This window comes from Aedes albopictus, chromosome 2 (genome assembly GCF_035046485.1).
Source record: "Aedes albopictus strain Foshan chromosome 2, AalbF5, whole genome shotgun sequence".
Lineage (NCBI taxonomy): Eukaryota > Metazoa > Arthropoda > Insecta > Diptera > Culicidae > Aedes > Aedes albopictus.
Genome location: NC_085137.1, coordinates 219,147,701 through 219,170,948, shown reverse-complemented (window position 1 = coordinate 219,170,948; position 23,248 = coordinate 219,147,701). Strand labels below are relative to the sequence as shown.

Sequence of the window (23,248 nt, the reverse complement as noted above, 5' to 3'; positions counted from 1 at the left end):
TTGGAAGGTTAAACAGTTGACCAACCTCAATTTCAAGTTTATGTAACATTTGCAATCCAATGGAATGGTGTACGAGGTCTGTAGAGATCAAAATTGATGTATGATGATTGTTGGGGAGGAGGGGAGGGGGTTGGTTCTGTTCAGAAGGTATGGGGGCTAGGAGGGGTTGGATGGGGGTTTTCCTAAAGGTTGCTCCTGGAGTATGGTTCTGTAAATAACTAATTTAAAGATATTCTAGGTTATCCAAGGACTTTCGCCAGTAAGTGCCTTAAGATCTACAAGGGTAATCAATAATTGCAACATCCTACAGGTCCTTGGAGCAAAGTTATGCAGAGACATAATTTTCAAAGATGATCTAAAACCTCCAAGAACTTCCGCGAGTACAGACCTGAAAATCTACAAGCGTAATCAACGGATTTTTGTTACATTACTGATTCGGCGTAACATCCTACAGATCCATGGAGCATGGTTTTGTAGAAAACTACTTTCCAAAGATGTCCAAAGGCCATCCAAGTACTTCCGCGAGTAAAGACTTCAAGACCTACAAGCGTAATAAATGGATTTTTATAACATTACTGATACGGCGTAACATCCAGCAGGTCCATGGAGCATAGTTCTGTAGAGAACTATAATGTTCTAGGTCAGTGATTCCCAAAGTGGACGGAATCGCCCCCGAAGGGGCAAAAGTGATGGCGAAGGGGGCGAAATGGGCAAAACCAAAACTGGGTGGCGAAAATACTACAAAGGGGGGCGACTGCAGTAGGTAGGCGGAACCGAAAACGATTGTATTCGTTTGGGTAGTAATGTTTCGATAGACGGGGATACCTTCGAGGTAGTGGAGGAATTCGTCTACCCCAGATCCTTACTGACGGTTAACAAACAACGTGAGTCGTGAAATTCGAAGGCGCATCATCAGCGGAAATCGGGCCTACTACGAGCTCAAGAAGAAGCTGCGGTCTAAAAAGATTCACACACGCACCAAATGCACCACGTACAAAACGCTAATAAGACCGGTGGCCCTCTACGGGGACGAGACATGGATCATGCTCGAGGAGGACATGCAAGCACTAGGAGTTTTCGAGCGACGCGTGCTAAGGACGATCTTCGGCGGTGTACAGGAGAACGGTGTGTGGTGGAGAAGAATGAACCACGAGCTCGCTGCACTTTACGGCGAACCCAGCGTCCAGAAGGTGGCCAATGCCGGAAAGATACGGTGGGTTGGGCATGTTGCAAGAATGCCGGATAACAACCCTGCAAAGTGGGTAGTTCCTACTGATCCGGTTGGCACAAAAAGACGTGGAGCGCAGAGAGCACGATGGGCGGACCAGGTGGAACGTGACCTAGCGAGCGTTGGACGCGACCGATGATGGAGAACGGCAGCCACAAACCGAGTACTAAGGTCTTCTTTTACGCGGGGGATACGTACCGTGTAAAAATAAACCGTGTAAAAAATCGTGTTATTTCGCGAAACCGTGTAAAAAACCGTGTTAATCCGAGAAACTGTACAAAAGCATACCGTGCTAATTCGAGAACCCGTGTAAAAAAAACTGAACGAAATCTGAAAATATTGAAAATGTCCGCACTTTCAGATATCCAAGGATTGTTTTAAAGAGCATTTTAGTTAAAATACACGTTAATAAAAACAAAAAAAAAGTTCAAGCGGAAAGGGAAAGGTAGTGCTGCAAGGATTGGTTCTAGGGGTTAGTGGGCAATGTGGCAAGGGATGGTGATGGGTTGATGGTTTATGGGAAAGAAGAGTGCATTCTGGTTCCGAGGAAGATTTCAGAATATATTTTAGGGTGCTGAGGACTGTTTAGACGAACGAAATGAAGGATCAAGGAGACTGTCACGTAGTGTTCAAGACAATTGTGAGAATCTTTCTCTGTAATGATTATTCAACAACTGTATTCATTATTTGTATACACTTTATTACCGATACTTCAATATTACATACAATGATTCACACTCCAGACAACAATAACAACATCTCCACATATGACAGATACTCAATGTAAACATACACGCTAAACGTAATAGAGTAATACAATAATTTATTATGTGCATACCACAAGGTACCACATCTCGTTTTTTCTCCAGATCCGCAGCAAGGTCACTCCACGTTATTTTCGCTTATAGTTTCCTCAGTTGATGAACGTCTTGCTTCAGTCTCACATCAGAAATAGTAGTACAGTCATCCATTTGGTCATCCATCTCTGCTCGGCATTTTGGTAAATTACTTGGCCGTTACTTATGGTTGTACCTAAAAAGAAATATTATTTTGACCCAAGTATTTTCCCAAATCCCAAAATATTTTTAATACTGACTGTCAAGCTAAATATTACCTATGCTGATGAATTAATTGAATTGCTTTCCTCTTCTCAAATGTTTTCAATGACAGGTAGCATGCAAACATTGTATACTGCCCACTTTTTTTTTGACATGTCCTTTCATATAAGAATCTCATACAAAAGGTATGTATATTCAGATTATTATTCAGACATTTTTTTTTTAACTAATATGTCGGAACACTGCACGAATGTTACAGTGAAAAAAATATCAATATCCATTAACTCGTTTTCGATCCAAAGTATCCAAGTGTCATACAAACACTATTTCATTTTAAGTTTTTTTTTTAGCGAACTTCGCTGGAACACGTTTCTTGTTCAGAATATATTCAGAAGTTTGGCTTTACAGATTTTGTTTTCTAAATATCGAAGGGATTGATACTTTTTTTAAATCAAATCACGATTTCAAAAAACGTTACTTGTCCAAAGCAATATTTGTTATACTAGTTTTAGCTAAATAGTAATTTGAAAACTTGAAAACATCAAAACTTGAAAAACATCCAGTTTTTTAATTATATTTAATACATATTGTTCACAAAACTCACACGCGCACTAGCTGTTTGAAAGTATAGTAGAATATAAATATTCATTCTTTGTTTTGTTTTTCATGTTGTAATCCTATGATTATCTCAAATTCTTAATACATACATCATCGTCGCAGTACCAAATCGAAATCACGCATTTAAGTACATGCAAAGTTGCAGTTGTGACGTAAATTTGAACCGGTTGCTGGTATTGCGCATCATTAAGCTACTTAAGAGCACTAATCTAAATCGAGTTGCTATGTTTATAAGTAGGTTAAACATCAATTTTTGCACCGCCAGTCACTTCGGCTTCCAACCAAAAACGTAATGATAGTAGCCAATTATTATATACAAAGCAATTTTCTCCAGATAGCAAAATAAATCGATCATCTTATTGGAGCACTTTTCGACGGTTCACCTATACAGGTATCCACGTTTTTAGGAATCATGTTTCCGATAATTTCGGAATTCTCATGATTTACCATTTACCTTTCAAACTGAATGAGTTTATTTTCACGGTTTGGTCGTTCAATAGGTTTACATTCTACGATGCATATTTCCCCGCATTAACTGGTGATTCGTGCTCAATCAAATTTATTTTAAGATTACAAAACCAAAAAGTTGTTCCTTTAATGTCGCTCTTTTGGGTTCTGAACTGTAGGATTTATTTTAAAGGTGTAGCTCCAAAATATTGCAAAAGCCTCTCAACATGTTATATTCTCACTCTAGATACCTAATGAAGCTATTTCAGCAAGCCTTTTCTAAATTATTCGCATTCTATGTACCGTCAAAATTTAGAACTTTTGAACTTTAAGTAACTCTGATTTTCTACATATGCTCATCATATTGATAATATTCTCAGTTCGTTGGATCGGACTAGAATATTCTGCATTATTGCAAAGCCTAATCTATCATATCACTTATTTCCCAACTTTTCGATGAAATACATCCTCATTTTTTTTGTTAACGCTTACAAGTCTGACGTAGTGCACACTGACCATGATTGTCTGTGTCAAGATGGCCCTTACGCCTCTACGATTCATTTCTATGTACTAAAACAATTTAAAGCACGTTTTTATTCGAATTTTCAATGAACTTATTAACTCAAATATCACTTATACATGTACACACATTTTTATTGGTAAAAATCCATGGATTTGATATATAAATTTTATTTGTACACACATACTCGTTTTCCACGCTGGATCACACACAAAATCGATGGACCTTATATAAACTATGTGTATCTACACATTAAAAGGGTTATCTATGACAAATTGCAAAAATCTATGTGTGCGACACATGCATACAATATTTGCAGTTTTTTCAGTGTATGAAATCTAAAAATTCAAACATGCTAACATGTTAGTAAATGGTACCTGTTTGCATTAATAAGCTCGACTGAAAAACAAACCTCATAATCCAGTTTTCATTAGATATATCTATTCCTGTAGTTACAGAAATGATTATCTTTTATTATTCCAATATGTTGTGCTTTTGATATACTGTACGTTATTCTCCTCAATAATAGTTTCAATACTTCTTTAACTGATCAAAATTTGTCTCTTCCTGTAAAGAAATTATTGTGCAGAATTTGTTGTTGAGCGTACTGCTGTACCTTGTTCTCTAACTTGTTCCACAGTTCTTGGCAAGATGGCACTATATCCAGTGTTAGGCAATCATAAGTCAAAATGCCCCTCCTGACCACACCCGATACATTTTATATTCAAAGACTTCAGAAGTGATTACTCAAGAACTCACTGTACTTGAATCACATAAACATTAAGTGGCATTCAATAGGCTATAAAGCGCTTTTTACTCGAATTCCTGAGACTTCTAGTTAGGCCGAAAAAATTCAGTTTTTTTTATTATTCGATTTTTTTTTTTTTAAATATCCAATTCAACTAGTTATTTGACTAGCATGATACTTAACAGGTTAGTGGTTAGCAACTGCTCTGAATATGTCGTCTAGCTTCAACGAATGCTTTAACTATCATTTTGACTTCCTATCTTGCAAACTACCAAGACAGTTTAATTGTTCTCACACATTGATGTTAATTTTCTTGAAGTTACATTTTTAGTCTTGTAAGAGAGGACAAAGCATTAGTTAAATCATGTCTTCATGTTAATTTGGTTTCAAGAGCCAACCCTTTTTACGTCTCGTAGACTTATTATACTTTACTGAGCAATGCTAACTTCAATATATATCACCTGAGGTGGGTCCACAACAATCTCAGTATTTGCTCAGTTATATTCGCATTTGGAACATATTCAAATACTATTCGTTCCTGTTTTTCTAGTCACGCTCAGCCTAAAGTTTAGTTTTGTCCTTCGCCTTCTCAGCTGCCACTTAATTGGTATGATATTTCATTTTTAATGGTTCAATTCAACTATAAAGCCCAGATTGGAGTTCAAGAGAAATCGCTCAAGAAACTTCTAGAACGATTCCTGGCAGAAACTTTCTACGGTGACTGCCATTTGAACTGTCATTTCTTCGCAACTGCGTACTGCGATCGAAGAAAAAACGGTTTCTTGAGCGATTCAGTCAAGGAATTTCCCATGCATCAAGATAGGCCGAAAATTTCCTTCTGATCTGAAAACAGCCCTTAAATCTGTGTTGGCTGGTAACCTGTTTCTTACGAAATTTACGACACTGTTGCGTTTTTAGTACTTTAATTTTTAATAACACAATTCGCCTTATACGGCTCTACAAAGAATCGACTAGGCCTGAACGCAATGCCGACCGAAACGGAACGGGAACGGAAAGCGGAATGCGGCAACGGAATGCGGTTCGTACTAAAAAAAAAATTCCGCGGCGGTGCCGCTGCGGCTAAACGCAATGAGTGCGGTTTTTTTTTGCGGATTTTTTCAAAACAACATCAGTTCTCTGAGAATGTTTATGATTCCGGGACGAAGCAAATTTTCGGAAAGGTTTTTGATTCCGGGGAGGATCTCCAGTACCAATACCGAGACCAATACAAGAAAGAAATAGGTAATTCTGGAAGCAGGCTAATGAATCTAAAGAAAAAGGTGAGAAAAAGCTGAAACATAGCTTCAAAATATAGATCAGGTTTTATTTGAAGAAATCAAAAGTTTCCGGAAAGCGGGGATGTAGCGGGATTACCTCTAGAAATTTCAAGGAAAATCCTTCAAGAGTTCCTCAGAAATACTTGAAGAAGTTCGTCGGGAACTTTTCCGGTAGTTGATCCTCCAGGAATCCCTCAGAAGTACTTCCAGTAGCTCCACGGGAATTCCAGCAGGAATTCCTCGAAAATTTCTCCAGGAGTTTCTCGAGAATTTCTCCAGGAATTAATCGGCATTTTTTCAATGAATTTCTTTGGAATTCCTCCAGGACATCCACGAGAATTTCTCTAACATTTTCTCGGCATTTTCTTACAGAAGTTGCTCGGGAATTCTTCCAGGAGTTCCCAGGAAACTCCTCCAGGGCTTCCCCAGATATTTCTGCAGGAGAACCTCGGGAATATCTCCAGGAGTTCTTCCAAAAGTTTCTCAGGAAATCCATCAGGAATTCCTCGGGAATTTCTCCATCGAGAATTCCTCCAGCAGTTCCTCGGGAATTCCTCCAGGGTTTCCTTGAGAATACCTTCAGGAGTTTCTCGGGAATTCTTCCAGTAGTTCCTTAGGAATTTCTCTAGCAGTTTTGGAAATTCTTCCAGGAGTTCCATGGAAGTTGCTCCAGAATTTCTTCGGAAACACCTCCATAAATTTCTCAGAAAGTCTTTTGAGAGTTCCTCGTGAATTCCACCACGATTTTCTTGGGAATTCCTTGAAAATTTCTCCAGTAGTTCCTTGGGAATTCCTCTAAAAGTTTGTCAGGAATTTCTCCAGGAGATTCTCGAGAATTCTACTTGATGTTGTTTGGGAATTTCTTCATGAGTTCTTCGGGAATTTCCCGGGAGTTAATCGAGCATTCCTCCAGGAGTTCTTACAGTTCCTCCAGAAGCTCCACGGGAGTTCCACCAGGATTTCCTCTGGAATTTCTCGAGGAATTCCTCGAATTCCTCTGCCATTTTTCCCAGGAGTTATCTGTCAATGCATCCAGGTTTTATCAGGAAATTCCTCCAGGAGTTCATTGGGAATTCCTCCGAGAATTTCATACGAATTCCTCCAGGAGATCCTCTGATATATCTTCAGGAGTTCCTCGGGAATACTTAAAGAAATTGCACGGGAACTCCCCCAGGAGTTCCTCAAGAACATCCACAGGAGTTTCTCGGAAATTTCTCCAGGAAGATCTTCGTGGGGTTCTCCAGGAAGCCCTTCGGGGATTCCTAGAGGAAGTCCTTCGGGGATTCCTCCGGAAAAAATCCCTCCAGGAAGTCCTTCGGGGATTCCTCCAGGAAGTCCTTCGGGGATTCCTCCAGGAAGTCCTTCGGGGATTCCTCCAGGAATTCTTTCAGGGTTTCCTCCAGGATTTTTTAGGGATTTCTCCAGGAATTCTCTCAGGGATTCCTCCTGGAATTCTTTCAGGGATTCCTCCAGGAATTCTTTCAGGAATTCCTATAGGAATTCTTTCAGAAATTTCTCTAGGAATTCTCTCAGGAATTCCTCTAGGAGTTCTTTCAGGAATTCCTCGAGGAATTCTTTCAGGAATTCTTCTAGTATTTTTTTTTTTCAGGAATTCCTCTAGGAATTCTATCAGGAATTCTTTAAGGAGTTCCTCCAGCAATTCTTTAAGGAATTCCTCCAGGAATTGCTTAAGGAATTTCTCCAGGAATTCTTTAAGGAATTCCTCCCGGAATTCTTTCAGGGATACCTCCAGGAATTCTTTCAGGGATTCTTCCAGAGACTGATCAGGGAAAACGCCTAAGGATTTCTTCAAGAAGTCCTTTGCCAAAGTAATTCTTTTAGGGATTCCTCCAGGAATTTCCGCGTGGATTCCTGGGATTCCTGAAGAAATTCCTCCATCGGAGATTTGTCCAAGAATTCTTTCGAAGATTCCTTCAGGAATTTTTAAAGAAATATTATCGGGAATTTTCAAAGGAATTTCCTTGACCTGAAATAAGGTATCACTGCCAACAGGGTATCGTAGTGTTAATAAATAAATTACAAATTACAAATTACAATTACAGAAAAAAAAAGAATTCCTTCAAAAAAACCTGCAGAAATACATACGGGAGTTCCTCCAAGAATTCTTTCGGGAGCATCCAGGAACTCCTTCAAGAAGAAATCCTATTGGGAATTCTTCCAGGAATTCCTCCATCAATTCTTTCAGGAATTCCTCTAGATTCCTACAGCAATTCTTCCTGAGGATTTTTCCAGAAATGCCTCTGAGGATTTCTCAGGGGATTCCCCCAAAAATTGTTCCAGGATTTCCTCATTGCATTCCTCCAGGACCTTCTCCAGAAAGTCCTCCAGTAATGCCTTCAGGATTTCATTCAAGAATTCCTCCAGGAACTCTTCCAGGAATTCCTTCAGGATTGTTTCCAGGAGTTTTTCCAGGAATTCCTCGAGGACTTTTTCCAGTAACTCCTCTTACAGTAATTCCTTTTGGATTTTTTTTCTATTAACTACTCAATGATTTCTTCCATGATTGATTGATTAATTTAGCTATATTATAGATATAGATGAATCCCAAGAGGAGCTCCTGGATGAATCCCCGGAGGAATTCCTGGAAGAATTCTTGGAGCAATCCCCGGAAGAATCCCCGGAGGAATTCCAGGAAGAATCCCCGGAAGAATTCTTGGAGCAATCCCCGGAAGAATTCTTGGAGCAATGCACGGAGAAATCCCCGGAGGAATTTCTGGAGGAATCCCCGGAAGAATTCTTGGAGCAATCCCCGGAGGAATTCCTGGAGGAATCCCAGGAGCAATTCCTGGAGGAATTCTCGGAGATTTTCCTGGAGAAATCCCCGGAGGAATTCCTGGAGGAATCCCCGGAGGAATTGCTGAAAGAATCTCCGGGGGAATTCCTGGAGGAATCTCCGGAGGAATTCCTGGAGGAATCTCCGGAGGAATTGCTGGAGGAATCTCCGGAGGAATTCCTGGAGGAATCTCCGGAGGAATTCCTGGAGGAATCTCCGGAGGAATTCCTGGAGGAATCTCCGGAGGAATTCCTGGAGGAATCTCCGGAGGAATTCCTGGAGGAATCTCCGGAGGAATTCCTGGAGGAATCTCCGGAGGAATTCCTGGAGGAATCTCCGGAGGAATTCCTGGAGGAATCTCCGGAGGAATTCCTGGAAGAATCTCCGGAGGAATTCCTGGAGGAATCTCCGGAGGAATTCCTGGAGGAATCTCCAGAGGAATTCCTGGAGGAATCTCCGGAGGAATTCCTGGAGGAATCTCCGGAGGAATTCCTGGAGGAATCTCCGGAGGAATTCCTGGAGGAATCTCCGGAGGAATTCCTGGAGGAATCTCCGGAGGAATTCCTGGAGGAATCTCCGGAGGAATTCCTGGAGGAATCTCCGGAGGAATTCCTGGAGGAATCTCCGGAGGAATTCCTGGAGGAATCTCCGGAGGAATTCCTGGAGGAATCTCCGGAGGAATTCCTGGAGGAATCTCCGGAGGAATTCCTGGAGGAATCTCCGGAGGAATTCCTGGAGGCAGTGTTGGGAATACTCACTTGCAAGAGTGATACTCACTTGCGTCTGTCTCAGTCCAGAGGCATGCTATTAAAAAATGATATTTGAAGGGCTTTTAGATTGTTGTTTAATCTAAAAGTTTGCCGAATAAAGTAAAGGTCGCAAACGCATACCAAAGTTGTGAGAGAGATGTGAGTACGAGGTGAGTAAAATTCGTGTAATTTATACTCACCTTGTGCTCACAGCTCTCTCACAACTTTGGTATGCGTTTGCGACCTTTACTTTATTCGGCAAACTTTTAGATTAAACAACAATCTAAAAGCCCTTCAAACATCATTTTTTGATAGCATGTTTCTGGACTGAGATAGAAGCAAGTGAGTATAATTTTTCACTAGTGAGTATTCGCAACACTGCCTGGAGGAATCTCCGGAGGAATTCCTGGAGGAATCTCCGGAGGAATTCCTGGAGGAATCCTCGGAGGAATTCCTGGAGGAAACTCCGGAGGAATTCCTGGAGGAATCTCCGGAGGAATTCCTGGAGGAATCTCCGGAGGAATTCCTGGAGGAATCTCCGGAGGAATTCCTGGAGGAATTCCTGGAGGAATCTCCGGAGGAATTCCTGGAGGAATTTCCGGAGGAATTCCTGGAGGAATTTCCGGAGGAACTCCTGGAGGAATCCCCGGAGGAATTGCTGGAGTTATCCCCGGAGGAATTTCTGAAGGAATCCCCGGAAAAATTCTTGGAGCAATCCCCGGAGGAATACTCGGAGGAATTCCTGGAGGAATCCCAGGAGGAATTCCTGGAGGAATCCCCGGAGGAATTGCTGGAGGAATCCCCGGAGGAATTTCTGGAGGAATCCTCGGAAGAATTCTTGGAGCAATCCCCGGAGGAATTCCTGGAGGAATCCCAGGAGAAATTCCTGGAGGAGTCTCCGGAGGAATTTCTGGAGGAATCCCCGGAAGAATTATTGGAGCAATCCCCGGAGGAATCCCCGGAGGAATTCCTGGAGGAATCCTCGGAGTAATTGCTTGAGAAATCCCCGGAGGAATTTCTGGAGGAATCCCCGGAAGAATTCTTGGAGGAATCCCCGGAGGAATTCCTGGAGGAATCCCCGGAGGAATTCCTGGAGGAATCCCCGGAGGAATTGCTGAAGGAATTTCTGGAGGAATCCCGGAAGAATTCTTGGAGAAATCCCTGGAGGAATTCCTGGAGGAATCCCAGGAGGAATCCTCGGAGGAATTTCTGGAGGAATTACTGGAGGAATCTTCGGAGGAATTGCTGCAGGAATCCCCGGAGAAATTCCTGGAGGAATCCTCGGAGGAATTCCTGGAGTTATCCCCGGAGGAATTCCTGGAAGAATCCCAGGAGGGATTCCTTGAGGAATCCCCGGAGGAATTCCTTGAGGAATCTCCGGAGGAATTCCTGGAGGAATTCCTATAGGAATTCCTGGAGGAATCCCCAGAGGAATATCTGGAGGAATCCCCGGAAGAATTCTTGTAGCAACCCCCGGAGGAATTCCTGGAGGAATCCCCGGAAGAATTCCTGGAAGAATCCCCGGAAGAATTCTTGGAGCAATCCCCGGAGGAATTCCTGGAGGAATCCTCGGAGGAATTGCTGGAGTTATCCCCGGAGGAATTCCCATAGGAATTCCAGGAGGAATCCCCAGAGGAATTCCAGGAGGAATCTTCAGAGGAATTCCAGGAGGAATCTCCGGAGGAATTGCTGGAGAAATCCCCGGAGGAATTCCCATAGGAATTCCTGGAGGAATCCCCGGAGGAATTCCTAGAGGAATCCCCGGAGGAATTCTGGAGGAATCCCGGAAGAATTCTTGGAGAAATCCCCGGAGGAATTCCTGGAGGAATCCCAGGAGGAATTCCTGGAGGAATCCCAGGAGGAATTCCTGGAGGAATCCCCAGAGGAATTCCTGAAGGAATTCCAGGTGGAATTCCTGGAGGAATAACCGGAGGAATTCCCATAGGATTTCCAAGAGGAATCCCCGGAGGAATTCCTGGAGGAATCCTCGGAGGAATTTCTGGAGGAATTCCTGGAGGAATCTTCGGAGGAATTGCTGCAGGAATCCCCGGAGAAATTCCTGGAGGAATCCTCGGAGGAATTTCTGGAGCAATCCCCGGAGGAATTCCTGGAAGAATCCCAGGAGGGATTCCTTGAAGAATCCCCGGAGGAATTCCTTGAGGAATCCCCGGAGGAATTCCTGGAGGAATCCCCGGAGGAATTCCTATAGGAATTCCAGGAGGAATCCCCGGAGGAATCCCCAGAGGAATATCTGGAGGAATCCCCGGAAGAATTCTTGTAGCAACCCCCGGAGGAATTCCTGGAAGAATCCCCGGAGGAATTCCTGGAAGAATCCCTGGAGGAATTCCTGGAGGAATCCCCGGAGGAATCCTCGGAGGAATTCCAGGAAGAATCCCCGGAGGAATTTCTGGAGGAATCCCCGGAAGGATTCCTGGAGCAATCCCCGGAGGAATTCTAGGAGGAATCCCCGGAGGAATTCCTGGAGGAATCCCAGGCGGAATTCCTGGAGGAATCCCAGGCGGAATTCCTGGAGGAATCCCAGGAGGAGTTTCTGAAGGAATCCCAGGAGCAATTCCTGGAGGAATTTCCAGAGGAATCCCAGGATGAATGCCTGAAGGAATCCCAGGAGGAATTCCTGGAGGAATCCCAGGAGAAATTCCTGGAGGAATCTCCAGAGGTATACCTGGAGGAATCTCCAGAGGAATCCCCGGAGGAATTCCTGGATGAATCCCCGGAGAAATTCCTTGAGGAATCCCCTAAGAAATTCCTGGAGGAGTCCCCGGTGGACTTCTGGAGGAATCCCCGGTGGATTCCTAGAAGAATCCCTGGAGAAATCCCCGGAGAAATCTTCGGAGGAATCCCTGGAAAAATCTTCGGGGAGGAATTCCCGGAGAAATTCCTGGAGCAATTCTCGGAGGAATACCTGAGGAATACACGGAGGAGTTTCTGGAAGAATCCAAATCTCCAGAGGAATTCCTGAAGGATTCCCCGGAGAAACTCCCGGATTCCTGGATATCGAGGAGTAATTTTCTCGGGAATTGTTCCATGAGTTCGTCTGAAATTCCTCCGGGAATTCCTCCAGAAATTTTAGACGAGCTCCTGGAGCAATTTCCTAGGATCTCCAGGAGGAATTCCCGAGAAACTCCTGGAGGAATTCCAGATGGAGGTATTCCCTAGGAACTCCTGGAGGAATTCGCAAGGAACTCCTGAAGGAATTCTCAAGGAACTCCTAGAGGATTACTCAAGGAATTCTCAAATAATACTCCTGAAAGAATTCTCAAGAAACTCCCGGAGGAATTTCTGAGGACCTCCTTGAACAATTCCAAGAACTTTTGGAGGAAGTCTTGATCAACTCCCGGAATCTTTCCCAAGGGAATTCAGGAAGAATTCTTTAGGAAATTCTTGGAGGAATTCCTGAGGAACTCTTTGAGGAATTGCTGAGAAACTCCTGGAGGAATTTCCATGGAGCTTCTGAGCAAATTTCCGAGGAACTCCTGGAAAAATTTCCGAGGATCTCCTTGAGGATCTTTGGAATTTCTGAAGGAATTCCCATGAACCTTTTGGGAACCTTGGGAACTCCTGGATGCATTAACAGGTAACTCCTGGAAAAATGACAGGGATCAGAAATTCCTGAAGAACTGCTGGTAGAACTCCCGTGGAGCTACTGGAGCTTTTGGAGAAATTCCCGCTGGATGAGTTTCCTGGAGGAATTCTCGCAAGCTCCTTGAACTTCCGAGGAACTCCTGAAGGAATTGAACTCCTGGAGGAGGATATTCTCGAGGAACTTTTGGACAAATTCCCGAAGTACTGCTGGATGAATTCCCGAGGAACTTCTGGAGGAATTCCCAAGGAACTCCTGGAGGAATTCCCGAGGAATTCCCAAGGATATCGTGAAGGAATTCACGTGGAACTTTTTGAGGAACTCCTGAAGATTTCACGAGGCAGTTCTAGAGGAAATCCCGAATTCCTGGAGGAATTCCCGAGAAACAACTGTAGAAATTTCCAAGGAACTTTTGGAGAAATTTCCGAGGTACTGCTGGAGGAGAAATTCTCGACGAACTTCTGGAGGAATTTCCGGAGAAATCCTGGAAGAATTCGCGAGGAACTTTTGGAGAAATTCCCGATGTACTGCTAGATGAGTTCCCGAGGAACTCCTGCAGGAGGAATTCTCGAGGAACTCCTGGAGGAATTCCCGGGGAACTCCTGGAGGAATTCCCGAGGAGCTCCTAGAGAAATTCCAAAGGAACTGCTGTAGAAATTTTCAAGGAACTCCTAGAGGAATTCACGTGGAACTTTTTGAGAAACTCCGGGAGAATTCCCGAGGAATTCCTGAAGAAGTTCTGGAGGAAGTCCCGAGGAACTCCTGGAGGAATTCTCGGAAACTCCTGGAGGAGTTTTCGTGGAACTCGGAACTAGTGGGATTTCCATGTCAACTACTAAAGGAATATTCGGTAATACCTCAAGAAACTCCTGCAAACATTTCTGGAGAAACTTCAGTGGTGGGAGCAATGGGAGTTTGTCCCGAACTAGCTTCCGCAATTCCGGTTGCCCACGGAATCTCCAGTTTCCCGCAATTCCCAGCGTTCCCCTCATAGTTACCATCCAAACATTAGCTACTAAATCAGTTTGTTTCTATAACAATCAGCTTTGTGTGAATCAGCTTTCTAGTACCTCTCAGCATCTGGATCTCTTCAAGATAACAAACTCTTTAGCAAACTTTCTTCGTGATTTTGAAATGTATATCAGCAAGTGTCTCAAAGTAACAGCGCTTCTGATTCAATTACGAACGGATTTTCCAGCTCGCATCTAGGATTCCTCTTGACCTTTCTCAGCTTTCTTTCGTATTTTCCTTCTTCTGGAATTACCTACCAGATGTGCCCTCATGGAATGGTAATATGTATTGCTCTAGCCACTCACTAGCATGCTTCCAAATTTATCAAAAGCATTTTTTCCGGTATTTTCTGCTTTCGATTTCGATAACTTTCTCGAAACGATGAGCTTCCACCCGAAATTCCATCGAAGCAAAATGTAAACAAAAACAAAACTCATCGGCTACCGCATTCCGCAACCGCAGATTTTGAAAATTTTCAAAAAAAAAACGCGGTTTAGTACTATTAGTACACCACTGTATTTACCGCGTTTTTATCATTGCGTGCAATCCGATCTGTTTTCATGCATTCAAAAATAAATTTGACAACCGCATTCCGTTCCCGTTCCGTTTCGGTCGGCATTGCGTTCGGGCCTTATCTGTCTTGCAGGTCTTACCGCCTTCAACGGCATTTCCACCTTCAACGGCATTTTCCGCCTTCAACGGCTTTTCACCCTCCGACGGATCTTTCCGCCATCGACAGTTTTTCGCCTTAGTCGGCTCTTCTGCCTATAGCATTTTTCCTGCTTTCGAACAGTATTTCCGCCTTCAACGGCTATTTCAAGAATGTCGCCTTCATTAGCTTTTATCGCCTTCATTGGCTTTCATCGCCTTTACTGGCTTTTAACAGCAACGGCAAAATTTGATTTCAAAATATTGTTTCACCTCTACGCCTTCCTCGGTCATCCGGTTAACAAATCAATACTTCATTCATCATTCAGCATTTAAGTCTAGATTTAGGACAACAACCCTATTCAACGAGTATAATTATCACAATCAACAAAACTTAGATTTTTTTCACAGTTATTTATTTCTTTATCTGACAATAGTGATTGTCATCGATTTGAACTAAACAATACCGATCACCATCAAAATCTCTCACAGGTTGATCATTGACATTAGTCGAAGGAATAAATAGATTGTTTGATTCATATTGAACAGTTAGTACACAATATTTACCTTTTTGATTCCAATGTTGAAATTCAATCACAAGTCATCACCGCTCTGCATGCACCACACACACACACACACCACTCATCTCTTTCTTTTTCCAAAGACAACACTTCCCGAACCGAAATTAAACTAATTTCACATGCGCTGTTCACCGTTCTCGTCGCCAATGTGAGAATCTTTCTCTGTAATGATTATTCAACAACTGTATTCATTATTTGTATACACTTTATTACCGATACTTCAATATTACATACAATGATTCACACTCCAGACAACAATAACAACATCTCCACATATGACAGATACTCAATGTAAACATACACGCTAAACGTAATAGAGTAATACAATAATTTATTATGTGCATACCACAAGGTACCACAACAATAATGCCTTGTTTAGGTGGGGCATAAGACTCACGCAAAAACGCCTTCGCTCAAAAATGTGTTCGGCCTGCACATTTTTAGTAAACATCCATGCCGCACATGACTGTGTTGGAGACACACATTTTTTTTAAATTGCTCGTACGCTCACATGAGCATGTATTTTGCAATAATTTCGACATGGCAACCTCACTGGGTTTATAAACCACCTTCAAATACCGAAAAATATTGATATTTTGCAAAAATGTGAGCGTATGAGCAATTTTAAAAAATGTGTGTTTCCAACACAGTCCCTGTGCGGCATGGGCGCTACTCAAAAATGAGAGCTTTTGTTTTAGAGAGCTCAGGGCGCAGTGTTGCTATTGGTCGTGACCATCCCATGACGATGAACAGGTAGGCCCTTTCATCGTCACAAAATGGAACGAGCTCTCGCGCACTTCGTCATGTCATTTCGCAACAATCTTCCATATCGTTTTGAATTTTAACTTTTCACCTGGTCCAAGCAAATTTATGCTAATCGTTGTATTTAATAGATAGAGAGATATTCATGATTTAAAGGATTCAAACAATAACAAAATCCCTCGATGTGCCAATAACCCAACAAACATTTTGGTTGTACAAAGGCTGAACAAACTGCCCTTAAGCCAATTTAAAAATTTTAGGCTGAATAAGCTGTAATTCAACTATCATTGTTACTTGGGAATTGCCTTGTTTACAACTATGTCACGCTCCGTCTTGACTGAAGAATGAGCAAATATTGTTGGTATCTCTTGGTCATCGTCTCCCGATTCGATAACGCACTTCTGTAAAAATTACGTGGCGACTCGTGTTGACATTGACGCTTTCCAAGCCTGAGGGGTGTTCCAGAGAAGTTTCGGTAGATCTACATACCCATTGATGTCAATAAGTAAAGGCATTATTATCCACATGCACATTATTGGTGCGGTGCAACATCCGACAGGTCCATGGAGCATAGTGGTGTAGAGAACTAAATTTCAAAGATGCTCCAGGTCACCCAAGAACTCCCGCGAGTAACGGCGAGCGTAATGGATGGATTGTTGTTGCATTCATTACTGGTACGGTAGAACTTCCTACTGGTCCATGGCACGTTGTTTATCCAAGAACTTCCGTGTGTCAAGGCCTAATGATCTATAAACAATGCATTGTTGTTACATTACTGATGCAGTGTAACTTCCTACAGGTCAATGAAGCATAGTTCTGTAGAATTGGGACGAATGATCCAGTGGAATTAAAACGCAGTATTTAATTTAGTAAACGAAATAAAAATATATTGAAACGAAACGATGTTCACACAGCGAGAGCACTTTTGGTTTGATAAAATGGCGCCTCTTGCGTTACGTCTTGCTGCTGCTGCTGCTGTGGGGTTGCTGTTGGAAATAAAAACACAGGCGAGGCTTCTTGTTCCAAACCCAGGCACTGACTGATATTGCTACCAGCGCAGCGCCTCTCCTTTATTCAATCTAGGTATAACTTATTTACAATATTATTTCCATCATACTTTACTGTAGTATCGTTAATTCAATTTTTAGGTTAACATGCGATGCATTTGAATAACTTGAATATATGTACAATGGAGTAGGCTTTGGAAAATATAGCATGTCACTTTTAGGATTCCAGTACTAAGAATAAGACTTGTTTTTATTTGATTGTCCGACATTACATTGGCGACGAGAGTAAAAAAAAATCACGTGAAATAGAAGGTGTAGTAGATGGTGGTTTTGCTGATGATTGTGGAAAGTGAAAATTCTGAGTGATAGCAACAACGTATAGTGCTGCAAACTTAATTGTGATTGCATGGGGAGAGTGAAAATGATCTGGTTTGATGTGGGTTACGCAAGACAACCGTTGTTATTATGACCTGAATGATGGTTTCCATGGTAACGCGGAGCAAAGTGATTGTGTGGAAAAGATGAAAATACAATTATCAGTGAATGGAATGAAGGTAGAACCAGGAACTGCACACTATTTTGATTCATGGAATTTGAAGGAATTGTGGGATGAATGGTGCGTCGTGCGAAACCTGCACTATCGATCGTGCATTAGTTTACAAACTAGCTGAAGGTAAGGATTGCATATATACAGTTAACCCTTGAGTGATCGCACTGTTGAATTTTGTACACCACGTTCGGAAATCTCGCTTTTTGTGTTCAGCATTGGTGGTGATCAACCGCGCGAGTTACGGAAGGTAATTTTTTGATTGAACGTACATACTCAACCTGTGGCATCATCATTGAAGTGAAATGTGGTATTTATATACATTGCAAATACTTTGGTTGTTATTTTATAACGTGTGATGTTGGATTTTGATGGGGTTATTACTTAGTGAGTTTTGGACTAGGTTCTGGGTTATGGAAATGGATTAAGCGTGATTTTCGTTCAGATTTTGGCAAAAACTGGATAACATGTATCCCAAATGTACGGAACTTGTTTTGTGTTACTATTGTGAGTTGACTGAAGGTCGTGTGTCAGGACATTGCCGAGAGATGGCAGAATTTTACTAATATGAAGCAGCATACCACGTATCTGTTTGATATTGGAAAATGGATGAAGAAGCTGTTTGATACTAATCGTCTATGTAAGGTAGTTGACTTTGATGAGCGTTTAGCGGCATGTGTGTATTTGCGTGTAGCCGGATGTTTGCTGCAAATATGTCCAATAATTGGACAGAGTTGCACAATCTCAATGCCTTGTTTTAGAATTTATAGCAACTGTTTGCTGATTAAAATATTCAAATACATAAGTTTGAATTTTGATGGCATATTGGCTAGTGTTATGACTTGTTATAGCCATATTAATAAGGTGGAATTACGATGACAATTGAGTACTTTATCGGCAGTATAATCAATTGGGGCCAATTGCAATTGTTGGCGAGGATATTTCAAGATTGCAACTATGTCAGACAAGAATGGTGATTTTCTGCCGTATTAGTTACTGTATACTGAGTTTCTCAATTCTTGCTGTAGTGTTGCTCATTGATTGCATCTTTGTGCAATAAGAATGGCAACTGTGTGCCGTAACATCAATTGGAGCTGAAGTTTTTATTTTTTATTGAGCTCAATGGTGTTTAACTAGAATGGCAACTGTGTGCCGTATCAGTAATTGTATACTGATAATCTTGATGAGTGCAACTGTGTGCAAATGGAAGGGCAAATGTGTGCCACATCAGCAACTGCATGCTGGAATCATTGAGGAGTGCAACTGTGTGCAATTAGAATGGCAACTGTGTGCCGTAACAGCAATTGGGACTGAAGTTTTATTTTCATTGAGTGCAACTAGAATGGCAACTGTGTGCCGTATCAGTGATTTTATACTGAGTTTCTTGATGAGTGCAACTGTGTGCAAATGGAAGGGCAACTGTGTACCACATCAGCAACTGCATGCTGGAATTATTGAGGGGTGCAACTGTGTGCAATTAGAATGGCAACTGTGTGCCGTAGCAGCAATTAGGACTGAAGTTTTATTTTCATTGAGTGCAACTAGAATGGCAACTGTGTGCCCTATCAGTAACTGTATATTGATTATCTTGATGAGTGCAAGTGTGTTCAAATGAAAAGGCAACTTTGTGGCACATCAGCGGCTGTATGCTGGAGTTCTTGAGGGGTGCCGTATCAATGTATAAAGAGTTTCTTGATAAGTGGAACTGTGTGCAAATGAATGGGCAATTGTGTACCGCAACAGCACTTACGCTGAAAATTTATACATACTTTTTTTATCTGTAATAACGAGATTTTTAGCCCTAGGCTAGTTCATCTCGGGACCCACGTTTTACTTCCCTTCCGAAGGAAGAACTCACATTTTGAGAGTTTGTCGGGAGTGGGATTTGATCCCAAGTCCTCGGCGTGATAGTCGAGTGTTCTAACCATCACACCAGGTCCGCTCCACAAAATTTATATTGGGTGCAACTGTGCGCAACTCAAAGAATACCTAGAATGGCAATTGCATCATCAGCGACTGTATGCTGAGCTTTTTGAGAAGGGCAACTTATGGTCAATAACATGACAGCAATTTTTGCATAATAACTGTAACTGTGGGTAATTGGAAGAACAACGATACGCCATAACAACGTTGGTACTGTAGATTTTTTGTTGACTGCAATTTTCTGCAACCAAAATTAAAGCTGTAACATTACACAACTGATTATGAATTTCAAATAACTCCATGTACAACTGATACAACTGATGTCAATTATGAGCCACATCTTAAAATGTGCTGGCGATTGCTGATGAGTGTGACTGTGCGAAGTTTTAAAAGCAACTCTTTGCCGCATCAGCAACTTTAAACTAAAGGTTCTTATTGATGACAAATATGTGCAGTTTGGATAGATAAAGCTTGTCAAAAAAAAAAAATGTAAGGCTACATCAGCAATAGTATGCAGAGGGTCTTGAATTATGGTGGCGAAGTTGAAAGAGTGTAATGTTTTATAGGCCGAAATTAAAATGAAGGCTCAATACTGTAACAAGCACTGTGAGTCAATAAACAAATCTAGGAATTTCGAAGTTTCTAATTGAAATGGAAATTATGTGCTTTGTTAGATATAATTGCTTTAAGGGAGCATAGTTTCTACTAGGAATGTTCTTAATAAATGCAACAGAAGCTAATTTATACCATAAATGTATACATTTAAATTGCTTCAATGATTAACGATTGAAAATGATAACTGATTTCATCAGAATTTAGAAAATTCCAATTCTAGGCTGGTTCTTGACAAGTATTAAACATATGATAAATGTACGTCGTTGGAACAGTAAAGTTGTATGCAATTGAAACAACATTTCAAATCATTCAAATCGTTTACGAAGAGATTTGTGCGCTCGAAATCGTGAGTAGCTGCCAAAGTCGGCCATTTTAGGATTCTAACAAGTCTGTCCTTAAAACAATTTTGAAAGATTTGCTATGAGTGCGTCTATAAAAGGTTAATAAGTAGGGAATGTTAATCAATGTTAAAATTCTTCGCGGAGTAAAAACCACATGTAAAAAGGCATTGGAAAGCTTGGAGAAGATTTGTGAATAAAACTCTATAATACGTAAACGAAACATCATATAAGTATGAGTATGTATAAGAGTAGCACCGCTAAGAATGCTAAAGGTAAACGTAGATTGTCTGATTTTGGTGAAATGATTGGTGTGTTCTTTATAGTTAAGGTTTGCAATTGATTCTATACTCAGATGAAAGTTGCAAACATAAGAAAGTATATATATGTTTTTCTGACATGATATTGTATCAGATGATACATGATTGTATTAGATTTTATATGATTTTATCATTCCATTTTCCTGTTTTATATTTGGATGTACGTAGTAAAACACAATTTCCTTTTTGTAGTGTAAACCAACCAAATCTGATTTCTTCCAACTGAAATACATGTTCATCAATGTTTACAATGTAGTTCACATATATTTTCAAATAGGCATTCAGTACTAAGTTCATCATCAAGGGAAGGATGGCAGATGCAGGAAGTATATTTTTATGGGCTAATACAAACGCTTAAAAGAAAGGCGATAATATTTGGTGAAACAGAATAAATCAATGAGGTATAAATAAGTGAATTAGTAGTAAAAATTCATATAATTGAATATCATAATTGCGAAATAAGCATTAAGAGCAATTTATTGTTATTTGTTGCTAAGGCGGCATGTGATAGTTCTGAAATCCAACTAATTCATAAGAATGTGAAATTATTTGCAGTTTTCCTCCAATCGAAATCTGAACTGATTTTATGTACTCATCATTTTACTTGTCTCAGAACGTTGATGAGTTTATACAACAGATACAAAGATACTAAATAAATACAAAAACGACAAAAACTGACTATTCTGTAATTGCAGACATATTTGGAAAGTAAAATAGGAGAACAATCTTTCATTGATGTTGTTTGTGAGAGTAAGTAGGGGAGATAGTTGCTAGTTGTATAAAATGAGGTAGGTATATAGAGATTTTCAGTTTGATCGACTACAGGACAGGAATGGCGGAGATCCAAGATTATTTGGAGTTGGAAAAATATACAAGGCAGTAAAATTGTGTACATAGTAGTAATTGTATGATTCATTCATAAAATAATAATTTATTTTTCAGATCAGCTTGTCGATGATTCAGCTACAGAAACGAGGAAGAGAAATCAAAATGACGTTCGTGATCCTCCCATCTTAAAGGGCTATGCGGTGGAAAGACCTATATCTAGCATATGTGATAATAGTTTTAAGCAAGGTATCTAAAGTCATATAAGAAGGAGAGGAGATGTAGTATCGTTAATTCAATTTTTAGGTTAACATGCGATGCATTTGAATAACTTGAATATATGTACAATGGAGTAGGCTTTGGAAAATATAGCATGTCACTTTTAGGATTCCAGTACTAAGAATAAGACTTGTTTTTATTTGATTGTCCGACATTACATTTACCTACCAGTTGATACCTAGCTCCACACTGAGCTGTGTGATGCTCCTCCAAGAATGTACCTACAATCCAACACTCCTCCTCATCACACACTCAGATCCGACGCGTCCCGAGCATATCTGGTCACCGTACTCCTCCTGGATCCAAAGCCCGCCGAGCTCCTAATAGCACCTTTGCTCTAACTACCGAGCTACCTTTGCTTCCAAGCTCCTCCTGGCTCCAAGCTTCATCCGAGTACCTTCCCGCCATCCAGCTCCAGCGTCCCGATCAGCCAGCACCCTCTGCCTCGATCTCCTGGTTCCAGCGCAGGTCCCTCAAGATACTAGATCCTCACCGCCTCTCGGTATCTCAACGACTATTAGCACCAGGCCTCATCGCATCTTGATACCTCATCGGATATTGGATGGTACCGCATCTTGGTCTCCTCGCTTCCCGAACCACCGCCAGGGCGTCCCTGGGCCCATAACCTGTTGGAAATAAAAACACAGGCGAGGCTTCTTGTTCCAAACCCAGGCACTGACTGATATTGCTACCAGCGCAGCGCCTCTCCTTTATTCAATCTAGGTATAACTTATTTACAATATTATTTCCATCATACTTTACCTACCAGTTGATACCTAGCTCCACACTGAGCTGTGTGATGCTCCTCCAAGAATGTACCTACAATCCAACAGTTGCCACCGCTGATGCGCGTGTAGGGGTGTGCACGCAAATCGTACACTTGATAGGGATGGCACGAAAGTTGTCTCTCCAATACTGCAGGCCTGCACATCTTCAAACGTAATCAATGGTTTCATGCTACATTACTGATAAGTTGTGAAATGCTACAGATCCATGGAGATATTCTAGATCCCCCAAGGCCTTTCGTGAATAATGGCCCAAAGATCTACAAGTGCAATCAATGGATTGGCGTTACATTACTGATACGTTGTAACGTCCTACAGGTTCATGAAGTATTTTTCCATAAGCAAATATTTTTTAAAGATATTTTAGGTCATCCAAGAACTTCCATGAGTGCAGGTCTGAATCTACAAGCTTAATACAGTAGACGTTCGGTCAGTGCAAACGGTTTAACTGCAATGCTTTTTAACTGCAAGTACGGTAAGTGCAACAAATTTGCAGTTATCGCACCGCTAATCTGTCAAAACGGTGCGCCAAGTTAGCCCACATGAACAATCGAATGAATTTTTCGT

At 41.4% G+C, this 23,248-nt stretch overlaps 2 long non-coding RNA genes across 2 annotated transcripts; both read right to left on the bottom strand.

Moving 5' to 3' along the window:
• Nucleotides 1-1,907: 1,907 nt before the first annotated feature.
• LOC134287023 (uncharacterized) lies at nt 1,908-15,641 on the bottom strand. The gene is made up of 2 exons (XR_009996963.1): nt 15,267-15,641; nt 1,908-2,260 (listed from the first exon to the last, which is right to left on the bottom strand). It is a non-coding gene; the product is annotated as an uncharacterized LOC134287023 (long non-coding RNA).
• A 32-nt stretch (nt 15,642-15,673) lies between these two features.
• LOC134287022 (uncharacterized) lies at nt 15,674-15,976 on the bottom strand. Its single transcript, XR_009996962.1, has 2 exons — nt 15,850-15,976; nt 15,674-15,746 (listed from the first exon to the last, which is right to left on the bottom strand). It is a non-coding gene; the product is annotated as an uncharacterized LOC134287022 (long non-coding RNA).
• Nucleotides 15,977-23,248: the final 7,272 nt, after the last annotated feature.